At 36.8% G+C, this 21,331-nt stretch overlaps 1 long non-coding RNA gene across 3 annotated transcripts in view; it reads left to right on the forward strand.

Annotated features, from left to right (window-relative positions):
- The window catches only part of LOC148223352 (uncharacterized), a 92,484-nt gene that overhangs the window by 62,175 nt on the left and 8,978 nt on the right, over positions 1–21,331 (forward strand). The window lies entirely within an intron of this gene.

A 21,331-nucleotide genomic window follows, 5' to 3' on the forward strand; every position in this document is an offset into this window, starting at 1 on the left:
GAAATATAAACTTTGGATGATTGTTCCAAAAGGTTGACTAATTTCTGTTGCATAGAATGTCTACCGCTCTTTAAGTAAAAGAGACATTTTAAAATTTTTACACTGTATATTTTACTTTCTTTAATGAAGTCACATTCAAGTTTGAAACTGAATTACTGTTAAATTAGCAATTAAGTGGGATGAAAATTCAATTGAACAGTGTTTTTATGCAAAAACTATTCACATCAGGACTGTTTTAAAGCTAAGACAGGAATCTTTTAGGAATAATGCATAGATCTTCATAGGAATTTTACTTGAGATGAGAAACGAAACTTTGAATAAAAGTTATAGCTTCCACATTAATTAAATCATCTGTCATTTCCACTTTACATATGAAAGTAACTTCCCCCCAGCTTTATGATGCTACTGGAAGGCTGTAGCTATAGAATAAACTTATAAGTAAGTTGCAACTGTCTAATATTTCTGACAGTACTCTTCTGAATTCAACATCTAACTCTTTCAACATCTTTCTCAGAGCACCTTATTTGCACATAAATAAATGTCTGTTCGTTTAGAAATGGCTTCTTAGAGCAGTTCTGTGACATCATAGCAATATCCCCTCTGCAGGATAAAGCCAGTACCTATTTTACTAGCAGTTTCTCAATTGTAAAAGGCTTAGGAAGGCAATATTCAGCATGGTGACCAAATGGGCAGATAAAAATAAGCAGAATACCCTTATGAATGATATGCTGGCTGAAAAGTACATTATTAGACTTTCATGTCACAGTATATACTTCAAACAATGAGTTAAGAACTGCATTGAGAAACCTCATAGTTTCATATGTGACATGAAGGAAACATGCTGGGAGGCCACACAAAAGGTAGTGAAATCAATGTTCTGTGTAAGCAAAGGGGAGCCTACTGATGAAGCCTTCTTGCTCCAGCTACATGAATCATTGCACTCTCAGGCTTTCATTCTGCAGCAACAACAGCAGAGGAGCAGACTGAGGTACTCACAGTTTTTTTGCCTCAGACTTCACTTGCAACTTCTCTTCCCAAACCTCTCAAGTGGACGGACAGCAGAATGAGGACTGGGGAGCAATGCTCCTCTGACTGTAAGTAAAGAGCTGGTACATGACCTCCTGAGGAACCTTAATGCACTGCGGGACCTGATGGGATGCATCCCAAAGTCCTGAAGGAATCGGTTCATGTAGTTGCCAAGCCATCCTCTGTGATATTTGAAAAGATATCATGAGAGTCAGGGGAAGTCCCATATGACTGGAAAAGTGAAATTTTGTACCTATCTTTAAAAAGGATAAAAAAGAGGATCTTGGGAACTGGCAACCTGTCAGCCTCACCTCTGTGCCTTGCAAGGTCATGGAACAGATCCTCCTAGAAGTTGTGCACCTGGAGAATACAGAGATGGTTTGAGAGAGTCAGCATGGCTTCACCCAGGGCAAGCCCTGCCTGATCAGGTGGCCTTCTGTGGTTGAGTGACTCCACCAGAGGACAAGGGAAGGGCTACAGATGTCATTTACTTTGACTTCTGCAAAGCCTTTGACAAGGTCCTTCCCAGCCCTCTTCTCTCCAAACTGGAGAGAGAAGGATTTGCTGGGTGGACTGTTAGATGGACAAGGAATTGGTTTCATGGTCACATGCAGAGGGTAGAGGTCAGTAGCTCAGAGTCCTGAGGGACATCAGTGGCAAGTGATCTGTACTGGGACCAGTGTTATTTAATTTCTTCATCAGTAGCATAGACAAAGGGATTGAGTGCACCCTCAGTAAATTTGCAAATGACACCAAGCTGAGTTGTGCCATTAGCACACCTGAGGGATGGAATGCTGTCTAGATGAACCTGGACAAGATCAAGAAATGGGCCCATGAGGTTTAACAAGACAGAGTAGAAGAAAACTCTGGTATCAGTGCAGGTTGGGGGATGAAGCAGCCCTGCCCAGAAGGACCTGGGGGTGCTGCTGGAGGAGAGGCTGGACATGACCCAGCCATGGGCACTCCCAGCCCAGAGAGCCAAGGGTGTCCTGGGCTGCATCCAAAGCAGCGTGGGCAGCAGGGCCAGGGAGGGGATTCTGCCCCTCTGCTCTGCTCTGTCAGACCCCACCTGCAGGGCTGCACCAGCTCTGGGGTGCCAGCACAGCAAGGACAGCGACCTGCTGGAGACACTCCAGAGGAGCCCACCAAGATGATCAGAGGGATGGAGCATCTCTGCTACAATGGAAGACTGAGAGAATTGGGATTGTTCAGCCTGGAAAAGAGACAGCTTTGACATGACCTAATCTCAGCCTTCCAGTGCTCTGTTTACAAGGCCATGTAGGGACAGGACAATGGAGAATGGCTTCAAACTGAAAGAGAACCAGTTTACATTAGGTATTAGAAACAAATTCTTTCTGTGAGGGTGGTGAGGGGCTGAAACAGGTTGCCCAGAGAATCTATGAATGTCCCATCCCTGGAAATGTTTAGGGTCAGACTGGATGCAACTCTGAACAACCTGACCTAGTGAAAGTTTTACCTGTCCAAAACAGGGAGGTTGGAACTAGAAGATTTTTAAGGTCCCTTCCAACCTAGGCCACTCTACGATTCTGTAAATAAAAATACTTGTCATGCTCAATGGAGTAATTTCTAAATTGAAAATAATGGGTATACAGTTGCTACATATTGGCATCCTATCACATTCAATCTTCTAAATATGACAAATAGTTGCCACATTCATGTCCATATCAATTAACAACACAGAACTGCAGCCCTATACTTTAGATGTTTGAAATTATAAATTGCTAATACAGGTAACAGAGTATAATTGGATCATTCCTTGGTGTGAAATGGTGATGTCTTCCTTTTTAGTCCCTTGTACCTGTAAATCATTCCAGATAACACATCTTAAAACTGAAGTGACAGGGCTGACGAACAAATTCACACAGACTTAGTGTAACACTTCACACTATATCCCATTGAGTGTTGCAATATATGTCAATTAATATTGCTTCTTTACCTTACAATGGTTTGAATACATTTTATTCCTTCCAAATTATTTTGAGAATTCTTTTATTTAATAGAAATAAAAATCTGACACTATCAATTGTCTTTTACATCTTTAGTATGAGGTAATAACTTATCCAGGTGTCAATTCTGAGATTTTCCAGAAGGGTTTTTCTAAAATAAGTAGGATTTACAAAGGACAGGTTGGTTCATGACAGTTTTTAAAGAAGACTATTGCAGCACTTAAAAGAACTTGCTTTTCTTTTCTCTCAGTATATATTTAAGTATTTTATATAACAATTCTTTTTTTTAAACGTCAAACTGATATTCACTAACTGCTGTAAAAGCATTGGTAGACCATGACTTGAAAATCTGAACACTCCATAATTGGCATATAAAATTCTCAGCAAAGTCTTAATAGAAGAGACTTGTAAAGAGGTTTCTTCTTATGTAGATTCCCTTTCCTTAAAAGATAAACCACAAGGATGACTAATTAAAATAAGAAGTGTTGTAAAAGTGTAATTCATGTTATTAAATAATAGTTAATTAACCAAGTGGAATACATTAAAATTAGTTATTTCCTTACTACTTTGCAAGGCTGTAAATTTTCTCCTCTTAGGAAATGTCACCTTAAAGAATGGACTCATGGAAGAAAGGCAAAATATTTAAATTCTATCTAAGACCTTAAAATAACACTGTCTATATTATCTGCAGGAGTTATGAGAGCTAGTAACAGTCTACTTCATTCAAATTGCTGCTAGTATTATTTCAAGCCCCAGAACTCCCTGTTCCTAAGATTATCTCAGGGTAAAAACTGGTTTTACAATCCCACAAATATTGCTAGCCAAGATCATGTCATGCAATGCATAATTATTATAAGTGATTTTTAAGGACGGATAGCTGAATGATAGGACATTCAAGAAGTGGATACAATAATAACAGCTACAGCAATATTTAACTGAGGATAATTTTTTTCAGGCTACAGTAACAAAGAGAAAAATATCAGGAGCAAAGGTGTGGACTGGGCACCCTCTACAAAAGAAATCAGCAGAGCTCTACCTCAACCTCTGGGCAAAATCTTTAAACCATAATATGTAGTATCATATGTTGGAGCATATACCCTGCAGATGAAGTCTCATCCTATGTACACAGGATAACACACAGGAAATTGAGTGTATCATTAGCATAACTTATAAAAAACACTGAGAAGATTTCCTCATTAACTTACTTGAAAATATTTTTAACATGCAATGCATAAACAAATTATTTTTTCTCTATTTCTGCATTTTTTTGATATTTAATACTAATTATTTTAAATGAGGATAAATACTTTTAACCTTTTTTATTTAATAACTGATTGACTATAAATTCTATCATGAAATGGCATTTCCTATTTTACTAGTTATAAATATTGGTTGGTTAACATAGCTTATATGTTTGCATAGAAACAACACTTCTTTGCACAAAAATACTTCTATTAATTCTATTGACTTGTCATTTTTGCAGCTGTCATTGACACTGACATGCTCTACAGCTTTGATTTTTCAGTGTCTCATGGTTCTAATGATAACCAGAGGAACTAATTTGAGCAACTGTTTTAAAGTAGTGGAAACATTCCATGCTAAGTAAGCAATTAATAGAAATATTCTCTTCCTATAATGCATAGTATTAACCATTCTAAAAATCTTTAACATGTATAAACAGCAAAGGTAAAAGTACTTTGATAGTTTTACAAGTGCTTTGAAGTGCATTTCTCTGAAATTGTTACACAAATAGTAATGTTTTGAATAAATATTAAGATATTATAATAATTAAAGTGAAAATATTGAATATACATATAATGTTAAATGTTAAGTTACAGTTCAGACATTAACACCTGCTGCATAACCCAAAATTTCATACTCATCTGATCTCAGTCCCTCACATATTAACTTTAACATGTATATGTCATCTTTTGAACACAAATATTGAAAAATAAGGACATTAAAAATTAAATACTTATTTGGTTTTTGTTTTTGTTTTCCTTCATTAGAAGGTGCACACATTCTGTCCAAAATAGTATTTGCTCTCTTCTTAGGTGCAGATGACTGTTAATATATTGTAGTAGGTATCTGTGCACAGAAGTAAAGCTGAAGAGTAAGTGGAAAGATGGAATCCCTCGAGTAGCACAATTAACAGTGCAAAAAGTTCTGGAATAACTTTTAAGTTTGATGACGGATGACTCCTTAACCTGTCAAGACCATACGACACCGGCAATGTGAGCTAATATCTATTTCTGGTATCCAACTAAGCACAGAACTCTTGGTAAGACAGAACATCATATTTACAGTGATAGCTCTTTAACTCCTGAGAACAGCTCAATATTTGGTCTTGAGAGTGCTGCCAATCAAATATAAAAAAGGCTGCCTTCAAGACAGCTGGGTACCATTTCTAAAGAGGCTAAAAGAAAACACTGTAAATACTGTTATCAAAATAGATGAGTATTCTCTACACTCTGTGAGAAAAAATATGAAGGAATAATCTTTGCTACAGCCCTTGGCTGAGATTCAAGGAAGAATGATTTGGTGTCTCTGTGTTTGGGTCCACGAAATTTAGTGTTTAGCAGGAAGCAGATATCACCTTTTCTCAAAATTGCAGATCTGTGGCCATGGCTCCTCTGATCTGTGAAGAAAGTCTGGCTGCTCCTCAGGAGCACCTCACAGAGACCCCTCTCTGAGAACAAGCAGTCTTTTCATGCCTTTCTACAGTGAGTCCACTGCAGTTTTTCAGACTTCTCTCTTTTGGGAAGGAGCGCACAAAGGAGGAAAAAACGAGAGGAAGTGCGCAAGTAATTTCGAATGTGCAGTGCAAAACCCCCTGTTTCTCATAATAAACACAGAATGCAAGCTGTTATTAATCTGAATATAATCAAATGTTTCTGAGATAGTTGTTATTAGAGACTTTTATTGTTTGTACATCCTGATGTGCTGGAGCCAGACAAAAATTGTATGTAAGCATTTAAGAGCTCTCATATCTACCTTGTTTGTATAAAATGAAGAGATGTCTTGCTAATTGGCATTATTTTCTTTTTAAGTATTTGAAATGGGAGCATATCCTTCCTTAATTATTACAAATGAAGCTTCTGTTCATTAAGCATAATATTAATATTTTCCTTTTCTTTTTACTCATTACTTCCCCTCAAATATTTGCCACCTTGAAATTTTGTTCAAGTTATACACTTTAAAATTACGAGCAATTTTTTGTGTACTTAATGTTCCATATTAAGCAAGTGGAATTTAAATTCTCGTTTCCTTGATGTTCTGTTTTATGTTAAACAAATTGAGGATTATGCATTGATGGTATAAATATACATATAATCACTTCTTTAATTATGCATATGATTGCTGCCTAACTTCGTAATATGTTCCTACAGTTACTGCAGAACTAAAATATTTTAATTTTCAAACTGTTTTTCACAATGTTAATTTGCTTTCATTTCAGGGCTTTCTATTAAATATATTTAAGAAAAGGTCTGTAATGGCCTTGATATTCACTTATCTGCATATTAATTGATTTTTTTTCCTGTTTTCTTTAACTTTTTTATAATGACAATTTTTAACCTCTTCAAAGGATGGAAATGTAATCTAGAAATAGTATTTAATATATTTTCTGTACTGTAAATACTGGAAGAGGGGACTTACAGTGTCATCATGATGATTTTTTCCGTACCACAGTTAAAGATTTAATATTTAATATGAAAAAATACTTCCTACAAAAGCATCTTCAGATTTTCATCCTAATGAAGGAGATGACTTAAGAGCGTTTGTTCCCTGTCCCATTTGTTTGTCAGTTCTGAACTGAACTAAGTGTTTTTCAACCAGGAAAACTCAAGCTAGCCAATAAACTGTGGCAATGCGTGTTTGAGGTTTCTGTGCAGAAGGGACCATGCCTTCTGTGTGAGCAGCACCACTCCTTCACAGAGCAGCCCCACGTCTCCACAGCCCCACATCTCCACAGCCCCTCTCCTGAGGCATCAGGAGCAGGGGGCAGCCGCAGCTGGAGGGGGAAGGAGAACATGGCTGGGAGCAGGAGATGTTAGAGGGAGAGAAGGCACCCTGGGATTGGGGAATGGCAGCACAGCCAGTTCCTTTGGCTCCCAGCAGCAGAGGGCTTCTGAGCCTCCTGCTACAAGGGACTGAGCGGTACAGAGAGCAGGCAGGTCTCACAACAGAAGGCTTCCTGATGGAGCTTGAACGGTGGTGTCTCAGCAGATATGGTGAATCTTAACCAATCTTAGCTAAGGAGTGCTGGACAATAATTTTAGCCTGTTGAAACTAGCAGGTGCTAAACTGAAGGGTGCTGTTAGTCTCAAAAGCAGCTGTCAGTTGGGTAGATAGAACCACATCTTTCTTGGCTTGTTTTCTCTCTGAAAGCTGGCCAGCTTGCACTGCAAGTGCAGTGGGATGAGACGGCTGAGCTGGCTTGCCTGCTTGCTGTTGCTGAAAAGGCAGCACTGTGTACCCCCTTCTCTGGGCTGTGCATTTTCCCTGCTTCTTCTTTGTTGCTTGCTGCTTCTCTGACCTCTCTCTGAGCTAATTCAGTTCATTAAACCATGGGTAAACTAACCCAACCAATAAAGGAAATAGCTTTCGGTCGGAATAATGAGTCAGTTTGTTGACGGGTCAGATACATGCCAGAGATGGAATGCAAGGCAGAGGAGAATGGGACTGCTCCTTTTGGCATCAGAAAGCTGTTAAGCCTGCTCAGTTGTTCCTGGAGCACACACCTCCAGCCACAGCCTGACAATGCAGATAAGGCCAATGAAAAGGCTAACCCCTGCTGAAAGGGATGTTCCCACTTCCTTCCTCTCCAGCCTGGCTTTGTGCTTCTCCTGGCACTAATGCTTATTTAATCCTACCACCAGCTAGTTTTGGGGGGAGATTACTACATTCTTTTGTTTGTTGAGGTGGCTTTCTAACCTGCTTGCTGAGGGGTCAGATGGTGGTAGCAGAGAGGTGGGAGTGCATGGCTGGACTTCCTCTTAGCATGCCAGTTGTCCTTTGAACCACCTTGACTGCTTTATTGGGCTGTGATCTGCAGTTCTGTTGGCTAATTATTGTGAGTAGCTAAACCCTCGAGTAAGAAGAAAGCAAAGTGTGCAGGCTTGTAGGCTCAGGGATCTGTTTGTCTCTAGGTTGCTGACAATTGATGATGACTTGGATGGTCCTCCAGCCAGGCTGAGGAGTTTCAAATGAAAAAACTTTCAGCTGGGTGACTGAAAGCCGGTAGGAGGAGGTCATGCAGCTGAAATGACAGCTGCTGTAATGGATGAGTGGCTTCGTTGTGTGCCATTGTGTGGTAGCAATAACTCATTCAAGTGAAGTATGATTGATTTGTGAAGCTGGCATTACTACAAGTTTGTGTGTGTACACACATGACACATGCCTACAACAAACCCAATGACCAGAGTCCCAAACTGAGTCTCAGCAGTAATGCAAACTGCAAACATGGGTGACCAATGAAAACTATGGACTTCTCTTTAGTCAAAAAATCTGTGTACAAATTATTTGCCTATAAATAGAGAAAAGCCTTGTGTTTGCATTCAAAGATCACAGTGAGGCTAGGAATAGTGCTGAGCTTATTTACACAAGCTCTGGTTAGGTATATATCCACAAAAGTTTATATATTATCTTTTCCAAGATATTCCTGTTTTCAGAGCACCTAACTTTTTTTTCTTGGAGGTCATTTTTCTCCTCTGATCATGTACTGCATAATACACAATGCATTCTTTGTTTGTCAGACAGGGTGGACCTAAATTCAGCTACTCATTTTGCTCATTTAATAATTGACCAAGTTAAAGAATCTGGTGTGTATAGCACATGGAGTAAAAATGATCTTGAGGTTTTTTTTGTCTCTGACAATTAGTTATAAACAATTTAATGAATAATTTCAGTGGTGGGTGAGACTCCACAAAACTTGTAGTAAGGCTATAGATTACAATGAGCCGCTCCTTCCCTAGATAAGTTACAGTAGGATAGAGTAGTTCTCCACACTTAATCTGTGATGACTGGCATTTAAAAGGAGAAGCTCAACCTGGTGAGCAGCAGCTCTGTAAAAAAGATGCTGACAGCACAAGGCCCACTTCTGCTCTTGCAGGCTCACAGCTCACTGCAGAATGGATGAGCGAGACTGAACTGTTGACCTCAAGCAACTGGCAAGTGTTTTTTCAGACCTGTGAGAATGCTGACCCTAGAAAAATGAAGTACCACACACTAACTTTGGATTAATTATTTCCTTAGGATTCTGGAAAGGTAAAACTCCTAATAGCTGTGCTGAAGGACAGACTTACCACTCTGACTAGTGAAGACAGACTTGATAACAAGCACTGAAGTAAGTAAGCAGGCCAAGCACACCCCAAGAGGGTGTTAGAAGAGTCTTGTGGCAATATTCTTGTTAATTTTTGAGACAGATGTATTGGGGGTGGGTGTTCTGGGGATAGGTTAATTTACGTTGGGGTCAGGTAAAGACCCTTAATGAGGATAGATATGCAGAAAATAAAAGCAGACCTAAAGTGGTTCACTTAGTTGCCACTCTGGCATGCACAATCTGCACAGATTTAAATAATTAACACATTTAAAGTCCCTGTATCCAGTACATTTACAGAGATCAACAAATTGATTATTTTTACAGTGAGTTGATTTGAATTCCATTGTTTCTTTTATGTTGAAAGTTGGTTTAGGCCAATGTCGTGGTTCTGAGCCATAAGTACCTTTTGGGTAGTATGGTGAAAAGTGAGTGTATGTATGACATGCACGGCAATTTATAGAGAGTGCTTTTCAGATTTACTGAGATAAATTAAATTCTGCATGATAGCAGAATAAAAATTTTAAAAGGAAAATCAAGGTCTGTGCTTTGGCTAGCTGTCAATATAACACAAATAATTAAAATTGGAAACTAGGAAAGTAATTTTAGCCTTTATAGAATAAGCCTTTGGAAACTATTTTGCATGTTTAATGTATGATTTATCACCTTTTATTCTGAAATTTCATTGATGTGGTTGGAAAAGTTGAACAACAAACACAGGCTAACAATTACAAATATTAGAAGTCCCTGTAAGAGAAGTGTGACAAGTTCTTGCTCCATCACTAAAAGATGTACTTATTTCATGGTACTGAATGGCACTGGATGAACCCTTACCAATGCAGCTCACATTAGACCTGGAAAGAGTCCAGAAAAACAAAATGTAGAAACTTAATCTTCTCCAAACTTCTCTGACATGCAGAATGTGAAATAAATTGCTGGAGAGCATAGGGCTTTCACATGTGTCACCAAAGACTTGATAATGAAAAAGTGGGTCATGATAATGAAATTTAATGGCTTAAAATGTGCATCTAGCAAATACATGTGATGACTGTAAGAACTCTCTTTTATTCAGAGGTAAAATAAATTAATGTTATTTTGGATAGGTATGATATTTTGACATTTATTTCAGCACCCTTTGGTTTGCCTTTTATACTGTTCCCACAAGACCAATATACTTGCCACATAAAAATAATAATAAAATAGATTTCTTAAGAAAAAGGAAAGAAAAGGAAGAAATGACATCACTATTTTCATGGGTACAAGGTCTCTGCATATATTATTTGTGAATGACCAGGGAAATCCTAGATAAAATCGCATGTTGGAATTTAGAAAGGAATACTGAGAAGAGGAAAGTGAAAAATAGGGCCATAAGAATGCAAAGAATGTGGCAATAAGTAAAGTAAAAGTAAAAATAATGGATAAAAACAAATGTAGATTGATAGATGTATATATGGAGTTCCTAAAATTCATATTAAAGCATTGCAAATAGTTGATTTTCAGGTTATCAGTCAAAATTCGAATCCAAGTACATTTTATTCAATGGCTGATGTCATTAACATTTGCTTTTACAAAGAAAAGCAAAAGTGTTTTTAAAAGAACTAACTGTGTTTATTAAGATTTCCAGAATGTATGTTTCGGTGTGCTTGCAGTATTAGCAAAACGAAATACTTAATTCCACAGCAGGAAGAGGTGCTTTCCTTTTTGCTTTGTAGTTCAGTAATGACACCGCTTCTGAAGTGATAAAGGTCTGATAAAATTCCTCTAAGTGGGTACTAACTGTAACTATTGAAAGTGATGGAGACTTGGATTGTTATTTCAGGTCCAGCAAATACCTGCCTACATGACTTCCTAAAGAAAAGATTGAGAAGTATTCAGGACAGTTCTGTAGTCTGATGACCTGGGTAGCCTGCCCCATGGGGCCTGTTTTGTTTCAGACTTGCTGCTCTGAATAGAGTGGACTATTTAGTTGTGTTTCCCATTTTAAAGGGAGGACTTTGTTGCGAAGGGGGAAGGTTTGGAGAGAGGATTATGAGTACAAGGAAATTCTTCTGTCTCTTCTGATGAAGCTGTAACCTTTTTCTAAAGCACACATTGAAGCTGAATCTAGAAGCCAGATTACCTGTTTCTAATAAATGATTCATGACCTCAAGCATCCTACAATCTATTTCTTAACAATTTATATAGCAGCAACTGAAAAAAAACCCCTTATGTCTGTGGATTTTCAGTCTAAGTCTTAATTTCCTTGTTTTACGCATTGGAGGCAAAATAGCAAATTAGAGCATAACAATGTCTTTTATCACTATTATTCTGATTGAAGCTATCAAGGAGTCCCTTGGAGTTTTGCCTCACTACTGTGAAACAGGGTAATGCCACCGTGTAACTGATGCTCCAACTTCAGCATCACTGCAGTGGGGCACAGCAGGAAATTTTAAAAGTATGTGTTCCCTCTGCAGTCTATGCAGCTGAGTTTTGGTGGGTGCTGTGATGTAATGGCTCTGCAGATGTAACGAGGGCCCTACAGAGACTGGGTCCAGTGAGTTTCTGGGGTTGCCATGGGGAGAGCAGCTGAACCCTGAAAGCTCAGACAGCAGCCACTGCAGAGAGCCTCCTTTACCTAACTGCAAGTTGTTGGGAAATATGTCTGGGCTGTGTTTTTGAATGGAAGGTCATACTAAACGTGATGTTATTTTCATGCATTTTTTAAGACACCTGTAAATGAATAATTTCTTCAATCTGTCAACCTGAAAGCTTAAGAAAAGATTTGTGGTTTGAAACAGAATAAATTTTATACCTTATCAGTTTCTGAATACCTTGCATTGAGGTGTTCTTAGAAATGGATAATTTTTAAAAATCATATTCAAATGAACAAATTTTTCAGAAAGCATTTTGATGTTTTGGGGAGGGAAGTGACTGTGGCAAGAAAATATTTTCAAGATGTGCAGCTGTGTAATTATAATGAACATCTATGGGAAACATACACTTCAATGATTATTATTATTCAGAAAATACATTTTTGGAAAAAACCCCCAACATAGTACTTCCTGGCATCATTATTAAAAAAAAAAAAAAAGCTAGATCTTAAGAATTCATTATGTTCATATGTAGATTTTGTTTTATGGTTCTATTTTTATTCTAATGTGTCATATTCAGGAAAAATACTTGCTAAGAGTATGTTGTAAGGTAATTTTATGTCAAGTGGACACTTTATCTATTATAATTTATTGTATATGATGCATTTGTTGTTCTAAAACCAGGTAGATATTAGTATATATCTTACACCTATTTCTTTTTAAAACAAAGAATGATTGCAATTTCCTGCAGGTATCATAAATCCTTTATATACAGTAACTCTTGTAAATCCTTCCACTTTCATAGAATTTTTCCTTTTGTTCTAAAAATTTCAACAATTTATCATTTGCTTGCATAAACCATGTTAAAGTTCACTTGCATTTAAATTTTCTATTGTAATTCTGTAAAATAGTGAGGGAGCAGTTTATACGTGCACTCTCAATTCAGTTTTTATTTGTTTCTTTGAAGAACAAATTACTTGTCTGTGAAAAAAATTGCTACAAGTAGTCACTTACATGTGTACATAGAAAACAGCAAAGAATCCAAGTCTTCATACTTAGTGACAATAGTAAAATTGTTTCACATTAAAGTAATCCCTTAAAATGAAATAAAAATCTGTATAGAGGAGTCAATTCAGTTAAACAATAATTTTCTTAAACTCCAACAAGGGTTAGTATATTTTTTCTGCTCAGAGATTATGACTTACTAGATGAATATAGTAAGATTTAAGGTTAGTCATGTTCTAAATAGTCTACAAGGAGAAACTTGTCAGAAATGTAGTTACTTGCAGGGTGAGTTGGTCTGTGTGAACACTTTATTATCTGTGGATAATTTATAAATGTTATGGAAACACAAGGCACAAAATTATAAATTAATATCATGTCAAAACAAGCTTGAATAATGGAACGATGACATGGGGAGCAAATGTAAGATTGATGATCTTGTAAAGCATCCCAATGAACAGCCTTAAAAGAGCTCTATCTCCTACAGGCCAGAAATACTTCCATGGCACACCAGTGCAACCCTAAAACTTACAAACGACAGCTCAGGTCTTTGGTTTACAAACGAAGACAGAGTGCTGTGGTGTTTTCCCAAGCCAGTGGGCAGTCTCTGCCCTGGTGTCTGTCCCCATTCCCTTTGGTTGCAAATGCCTGCTGTTCTCCTGATGCCAGCTTCTGCAGGAAGATGTGGGAGGATGCAGTGTGGGCCCCTTTCAGTGAGCAGAGAGAACTAAACCCAAAACAACCAGTGTAAACCAGCTAACAAAAGCACCAGAAAATGACTAAACCCAAGCTTTTAGGATTTAGGGAAATAATGTCCAGCTGAGCACCTGAGGTTTAAAGGCTTTGTGCTTTGTGCTCTTTGCTCTGGTGCTCCATCTCCAAATGACAGGGTGCTGTGAGACTCAGGGCTTCAGACCCTGGAAGCCTGAAGATGTATTCTAAGCAAGAAATGCCTGCTTTTCTGGAGGATTCTTGAAATATTAAGGCAGACATTTTAAATGAGGCAATGAGAATTTTGGGGCCATCTCTGAAGAGTTAAGGAGTTAAGAAAGCAAATTTCTCCTCTTTTACAGAAACACTAAACAAAGGTTTTATTTTCTCTCAAATAAAAGCTTTAATGCAAAATGTCTGCCTTCTGAATTGCAATGAAGAAATGTTTTGAATTTCTCAGTAACAGTGATCCTAGGTTTGGTAGTTTTCTGTACTCATATTTCAATTCTAAATCTGGACAAGAGGCAGGCTTGAAACTACAGTTCTTAGCTTCTTTTTTTTTTCCTTCCATAATATGGTTTGCAAGTAAGGGAACATCGAGGCCAGTGAACCAGCACTGAGATCAGTCTGTCTCACTATTTACTGATAAGGAAAGAAGAGACTTGACAGGATAAATCTGAAGATGGCATTGTATCAGAATAATGTTTCAATTAAATGCTTCTTAACCTGACGTTTAAGAAAGTTTTCATGGCAGGGCTGTAAGATACTAGAATTTAAACACACCTCAAGTTCAAAAGCCTCAAACATCTAAGAATTGCCATTCCATTTCAAGTGGAAGAATTTGTGTTAAATGATGTTTCTGCTTTTATAACACACTTAGTAAGAATGGTACACTGAATATAATGTTTGACTAAGCCACATTTTGTTTATGCCATTTTTGCTGGTTTAATGTTATAATAGAAAAAAGAGTTTATATTACTGCTGCAGCTTTAGTTACATTTTAAGCGAGAAATCTAAATTTTAAATGAACAATCGGTTGCTTGAGTTCTTAATTTCAAAACTTGCAAGCAGTCCAGTATAACATCTGCCCCCTCTAAACTGGTCTGTCAACACATAAAACCTAGGGGGTTAGATTATGGTAAAGAAACCCTCTCGAGTCGTGGTTCCTTCTAAAGAAGGCTCGTAGCTGATGCATGTAACAGTGCAATTGTTTGTGCAATACTTTGCTGGTGCTGTTGCATCACAGGAAGCCTCCTGTGATTTTGTGTTGTGGGTTCTCTTGCTCTTGGCTCTCTGTGCCAAGAATTTGCACAAGCAAATCTGCCACTTCTGTCTGTTGCTTCAGTGCTGTTTAGAAGATTCAGTTTTGTACACATTTGAGAGCCATTTCTGTGGACAGCAAAATACTTGATGCCAGTAGCTGAGGCTCCAGAGTACACAGCTGGCATGCCAGGCTTCTGTAAAGCTGGTTTAACTTCAGCCATGCCCAGAAAATGCTGCTCCTTGTGTAGCACTCTCAGAAATGTCCACAGATTCAATGCATTTGCTTGAAAATTTATTTCTATGCAGATTTCTATTTTTGCAAGGGTTTGCTAAATGCTTCTATTTTAACTGGTTTGCAAGTCCTTTTTGTTCACTGCATTCCATGCCTGAAATGGAACCCCATCTTTGTAACTGTGGCAATAATAAAACCAAGGTGACTGGGTCTAGTTAGGTAATTCATGTTTATTGAAATGAAATTCCCATTTGTAAAAGCAGTACTTAGACATCTTAAGTGCAGATGGTTTATTTTCTTACCTTGCCTTGAGGACTTATCAGTTGTGGTCAGAAGTACTTAATTTAACAACTTACTACACTTTGGAAATGTACTTCTGCAAAAGTAGAAAAAAATATAACATGAGAAAAGCTACACAAGATTATACCTAAGGGTCTGTAAATGGTCTAAAAATGAGGACTAACTGGGAAAAAAGAGGTATTAATATTTGATAGATACACTTCTCCACAATAAATATAAAGAAATGTGCATTAAACATTAAGAAAAATAGAAAGCTTTCCTGAAAATGGAATTTTAAAACATGAAAACTAATTCAACTGGAGTGTTCTAAATATTAGCTAGTTTTAGTTAAGTCTTTCTGCGTGTTCTTCCTGGTAGGATTAAAACTCAAACACAATAATTCCAATTTCAGTCAGACTCCAGTAAGAGAAGTGTACACAGAGATTGTAGCCATGTAATTCCCACTAACTTTAATGATGGTATTTGCTATGTAACATTATTAAGGGACCAAGAATTTAACTAGACATATTGGCTGACGTGATCTATGCAATGAATGAGATGAAAATTAAACTGAATCATGTTTATTTAACAGCCATAATTTTAGGCTCTAACTGTATGCTTACATACGTCTGATTGTAATGTTGCAGCATACTAAAGGCTCTAAACTATCCTTAATTGCGTGTTAAGAACTGGGGGTAGCTGCTATCCTAGAACAGGTACTACTCCCATAGCCTACTAAGGCTTTTTAAGAATGGATATCCTAAAAGAATTCGTGGTTTTCAGAGGCATTGATTACTTTCCTGGATGTGCAAAACCAGAATTCTAAAAGCAAGCCAAGAGTTTCACATTCTCAAATTTCTACTGGAGGGAGTAAATACTTTCTGAATTCTTTACTGGTCTCCAAAATTAGTGTTCGGCTTTTAGACTCATTTGAGAGCAGATTTTTTTTTTTTAATATTTTTTTCATGGTAATTTAGAATACGTATATAGATAAGAAATCACAAAGGATCCTGTTGCTTTTTGGTGGAAAAAAGAGTGCAAAAATAAGTAAGTATTTGTAGGTAATGTTATTTTTAGGATTGTGAAGAAAAATGAAATTTGGCTTTAGTATTTTTCAAAATTCTCTGACTCAAATTTTTACTAGTCTGCCACAACAAAACATAAACAATGCAGACAAGTGCTAGTGATATCATTCAAGGAAGGTTCCTTATGTTCTTAGTCGATTTGGTGAAGACATGGCAGAGTAGATGATTGAGTATTCAGGTTGCTAACATATCAGATACTCTGGATCTTATATTAAGTTTGTGAAAATGACTCATATTTTTGACTGCAGTGAAGCTAGATCAGTGGCACAGATCCAATCCTCTCTCCCTATATGTATATATTATTTTGCTTACTAGTTATATTAAAATTCTAGGGAGTTTTGAGAAATGGTAGTGGTGTTCTCAGTCTAGATTGTGTTGTAGGTATTCATTTAGAACAATAACACAAAACTAAGAATGCTTCATGCTGCAACATGGAAGTTAATGTATACAATTTTTTTATTTATTTAGAATCAACATTTAAAACTCTACGTTTCTTTATGTTTAACACCTTTAACACCCTGTTTGAAGTGGTTCCCTCTTTCTAATTTTTGCCAATGATAATTTTCATTAAGATCTAGGAACGTTAGAGGTTTTTTTGTTTGAAGTGATAACAATTTACATACTTCTGCCACAGTAGTGAGAGAAAGAAGGATCTGTCCTTCAGTCTGTTCATGGTATAGTTACAAAAAAAGAGAAAAGTATAAACACTGAATTCCTGAGCTTGCTGTGAGATGGAAGGTCATTAACAGGGCACTTGAGCAGATTGGTATTACAGTCAATTGAGACGCTGAAACATCCTAAATGGCCTAATGCAGCAACTAAGTGCTTCTTAAATTCCAGAACTTTTACTTGAGCAGAGTATTCATGTCTAAAGTGAATTTCCATTTCCTTTAGTAAATGCTGTTTTTATATAGTCATAGTTGAAGAGGCAATATAGTGTAAACACAGCAGTTTGATTCTATCTCCACAGCAGCACTAAACTAATTTGTCAAGTTATAAACATGAAATCTGAGTCTCTGCTAAAAATATATTTTCTACTTTGAATTAATAGAAATGGCAGAAGTTTGTGTGTTAATATATACATACACTGTCAATACAGCCCTGTTAGACTAATCAGCATGCAAATAGGAACCGTTTCATCCTTTGGGAAGTTTTACAATTATCCAATCTATTCAGCACTATAGAAAGGGAAAATTTGATTTCATTTTATGTAAATTTATCAGGAAAGAGGACAATATACGGTATTTTATTTTGTTTATCGCTGCTCTAGTAATAACTTTTCTTTAGATTTAGCTGTACTTTGTTTAAGTAAACATTAAGATATTGTTTGTAATTCTTTCTGTGTCATTCAAAAGTTGTTAGAGCTTTATTTGAGGGACAATAGAAAAAGCATCTCCCCATGTGTAAGTTCCTATATGAAAGATGATATCTTCATGATTCTTCACAGTAAATATGAGGACCTCATGTAGTTTTAACTGTGAAGATTACAGGTGGAAGAAAAGGGCATCTAATCTAGGGAAAAAAAATCAACAAGTCTTTTTAGCTGGTTTTTGTGGACAGATCAGACCAAATGCAGCAGCTGCTGAGTGATAACAATAGCAAAGTCTGAAGTTTGCAGAATGCTAGCACTCTATTTGGCAATACTGGATGTACTGGCATGCTTGCATAGGAATCATATTTCCATCACTTAAAAATATGTTCTTTTAAAAGTTTCAACAGTCTGTGAACCAATATGAAAAAATATCCTAAGGTAGGCCTCTAGCAGTGTCATTCGCTGAGCTTTTCTGTAGCTGTTTTTCTATTGCTAGCTCGGTCCTTTAGGTTATTGTTATTGTTTCTACAGCAGAAAACAAAAGAGAATACCTGGCTATGCTCCAGCTGCCCCAATTTATTTAATTTAAACACCTTTTGAGACTGGGCTTGCACTAAGGTTGTGATTTGAAGTTGCTGAGAGCAGCATCCCTTTTGCTGACTGTGATCAAAGGCTATCTCAGAGGAGGGATAGCTACCAAACATCTAGGAAAGAGCAGAAAAGCAGGTGCATCTTGGCGTCAGTTCTTTGCCTGCTGTGTGAGTCAGAGAGCTCATTCAGTGTTTCATGAATTACCACTTATATATGTAATAGATTCCCATGTTGTATTTTGTGCAACAATGCAGATCTTAGTGAATGAAAGAACTATGATCTGCTCCTTTCCTCCAAGAGAATCTTTACAAGTTTTTCCTAATTTCAACAGGCAGGTTCTAAACCTGGTGGGCTTCCCTTTTGGTTGCTTACCCTCCCAAAGTCTGTTGCTGTTATAGACTTCACAAGGATGGCCTAAATAGTTCAAAGATAAAAGGCTCTCATGCTTAAAGGACCAAAGCACGAATCCAGTGATGCACTCAGGTGTGTTAAGGCCACTCACAGGCATACCTAGAGGTGGTGTTGTCAGTCAGACCCTGCACAAATGCATTGCTCTTATCTGAGGCCATATGTTGTACTAATTCTATGTAAAGGCCAAGACTAGGGCAGAGTCAGCTGCTGTTAATAGCTTTCCCTTTTTGCCTTTCTTTCCAATAGTGCTTCTTCACTTGGGAAAGGCAAAGGAAAGGAGCAAGGAGGAATGTCTGTCTATACAGTAAATCAATGGAACGAAAATAAGTACATTTTGAAACAGTGAGATTTTTAAAAAAGGTTTCAAAGGAAGCATAAACAGAAATCTAAATGTATACAAAACTCTGTCTTACAACTTTTGAATACTTGAAGCTCCTTCATGTTTTGAAATAGAAAAATAAGTTCAATTGCTTTACTGCACATTTTAAACATTAAATCAATTCATTTAATAGAAGGGTCTTACTTTGATTTCTAAATTTTACTATTCATGGATAGGCAATTTTGAGTATCTTAATTATCTGAATGTGAGCACATTTTCTGACTGGTAAGACCAAAATCAAGTTTCAGTTAACTTTGTATTTTCTTTAATAGCTTGATATTCTGAGGTATTGACTTCCAAAGATTCTTTTCTAGCTTTCATTTTTGCACTCTTATCAGTATGTTTGTGTACTACAAATTATGATCTCAGTTTCTCAGAGATGGCTACACATATTAGCCATCATTTTACATTTTCAGAGCAGTCTTTTTCCCTTTTCTGGGAATCCAGAGACAGCATGTGTTTCTAAGCACAGCGAGACTGATGTGCCTTGGATTTATGGCACAAAAATGGATCAGTCATGTCTCCAGTGACTCTACATCAGAGGGATATCAGATATACCATGTCTTCAAAACAGGATAAAATGGTCCCTTACTCTGCTTTTTGAATACCTTAAAATTTGACTGGAGATGCTTGTACCCATTGCAGGAAGTGTAATGCTGGAATTACTAAAGGAAAATACAAAAAAGCAAGTGTGTAGTAAATTACATCTGAAAACCATATGTTCAGACTCAAACTCAGGGCTTGCTTGGTTGTTTTGTTTTGTTGTGTTTTGTTTTCCTGGGTTTTCTTGTGTTTTTTGGTTTTAGTGTTTTTCTTGTTTCCTTTGGTCATTTAGCCTCTTGTATGGGATTGATTTAATAGACACAAATAAAATCCTACCTAAAGTGTTTGTGGTTGTATCCGTGTAAGATTGGTGGCCACTCCTAAAAAAGGACATAATTTTAAAAATTACTATATTTTTGGCCATTCACTGAAAGCTGAGGGAGAAAGGACAGATATCCAGAGTAGGCAATGTTCTATGTCACAACAGGAAATACTCTTTTTTGTATTTATTTTGTCTCTAACAGTGGGAAGAAGTCTGTGGAGGAAGAGGAGTTTTTTTAATATAACTCTCAAATCAACAGCCAAGTCTGAGGATGGTATTGTCATTTGCTGTTTACCAGCGTTTTGCAGTTTGTACATCTTGAGTCTAAACTTATATTAGAGTTAGTCTCAAATCACATAGATTTGCTGGCATATTATGGCACAAAATTAATTTCTCAGAGGATCTCATTTCAGCTATAATGTAACATTCTACTTATCTATTGATCTTTTTAATTTTTGGGTCTCTGCATTTCTTCCTTGACTGTGGTTTTGCTGCCACATATTATAGCTGTAATAACACAGTTTACTGCTAATAGTTTGTTATCTTCAGTAACAGATGATACACCCTGAAGAAACATGATGTTCTCCCAGTAGTTTTTCATATATCTTTTACTTTACATCCCTTACATCTTTTACTATACATATTTTTTAAACCAGTAGATACGCTACATGACTTTACTTGAAATTTGATTTGGATAAGCACTTCAGGAGTTTAAAAAATGCTTAAGAAATAGATAAAAAATATAAATAGTTAATAAAATCTTGAATATGTCTGCATATCACTAGAAGTATTCCCATTATCCTTAAAATACAGTTTCTGAACCACTAATAAGCTGTCATATGACAAGAAAATAGACAGAAAAAAAAAGCTGGTGCAGAAACTGGTGAATAAACATTGAAGATGAATTATAGGAAAATATTTAAAAAGATTATTAAATGTCTTAACTATGGCCTCTTACAGTTATTCTTAAAAAACAAGTAGTTTCTGGATTTCTAGTTCTGCACAGGAGGTGGGGGTGGTGAAGAGCAGACTTTACTTCATCTTACAACAGCAGTGTTTCCAAATCCTAATGGGAAAAAACCACCAACTTCTCAAATTACATTAAATTCTATCCCTTGGATGTCCTTATTATGAAACATGGTCAAAAAAAGTACAAAATGCAAAGACCAGTCTGCTTTTTGGCCAGGTATGAGGAATTGAAAATGTTTACTTCCAAAGTCCGTGTGTTACACTTATTACCAATTTTAAAAAATAAAAGGGAAGAAATTTCCCGGTATTATTTAAAACCAATGTATTTTCTTCAAACCTAACTAGTTAAT

The sequence above is a fragment of the Sturnus vulgaris genome, chromosome 6 (assembly GCF_052056855.1).
Source record: "Sturnus vulgaris isolate bStuVul1 chromosome 6, bStuVul1.hap1, whole genome shotgun sequence".
NCBI classification, from domain to species: domain Eukaryota; kingdom Metazoa; phylum Chordata; class Aves; order Passeriformes; family Sturnidae; genus Sturnus; species Sturnus vulgaris.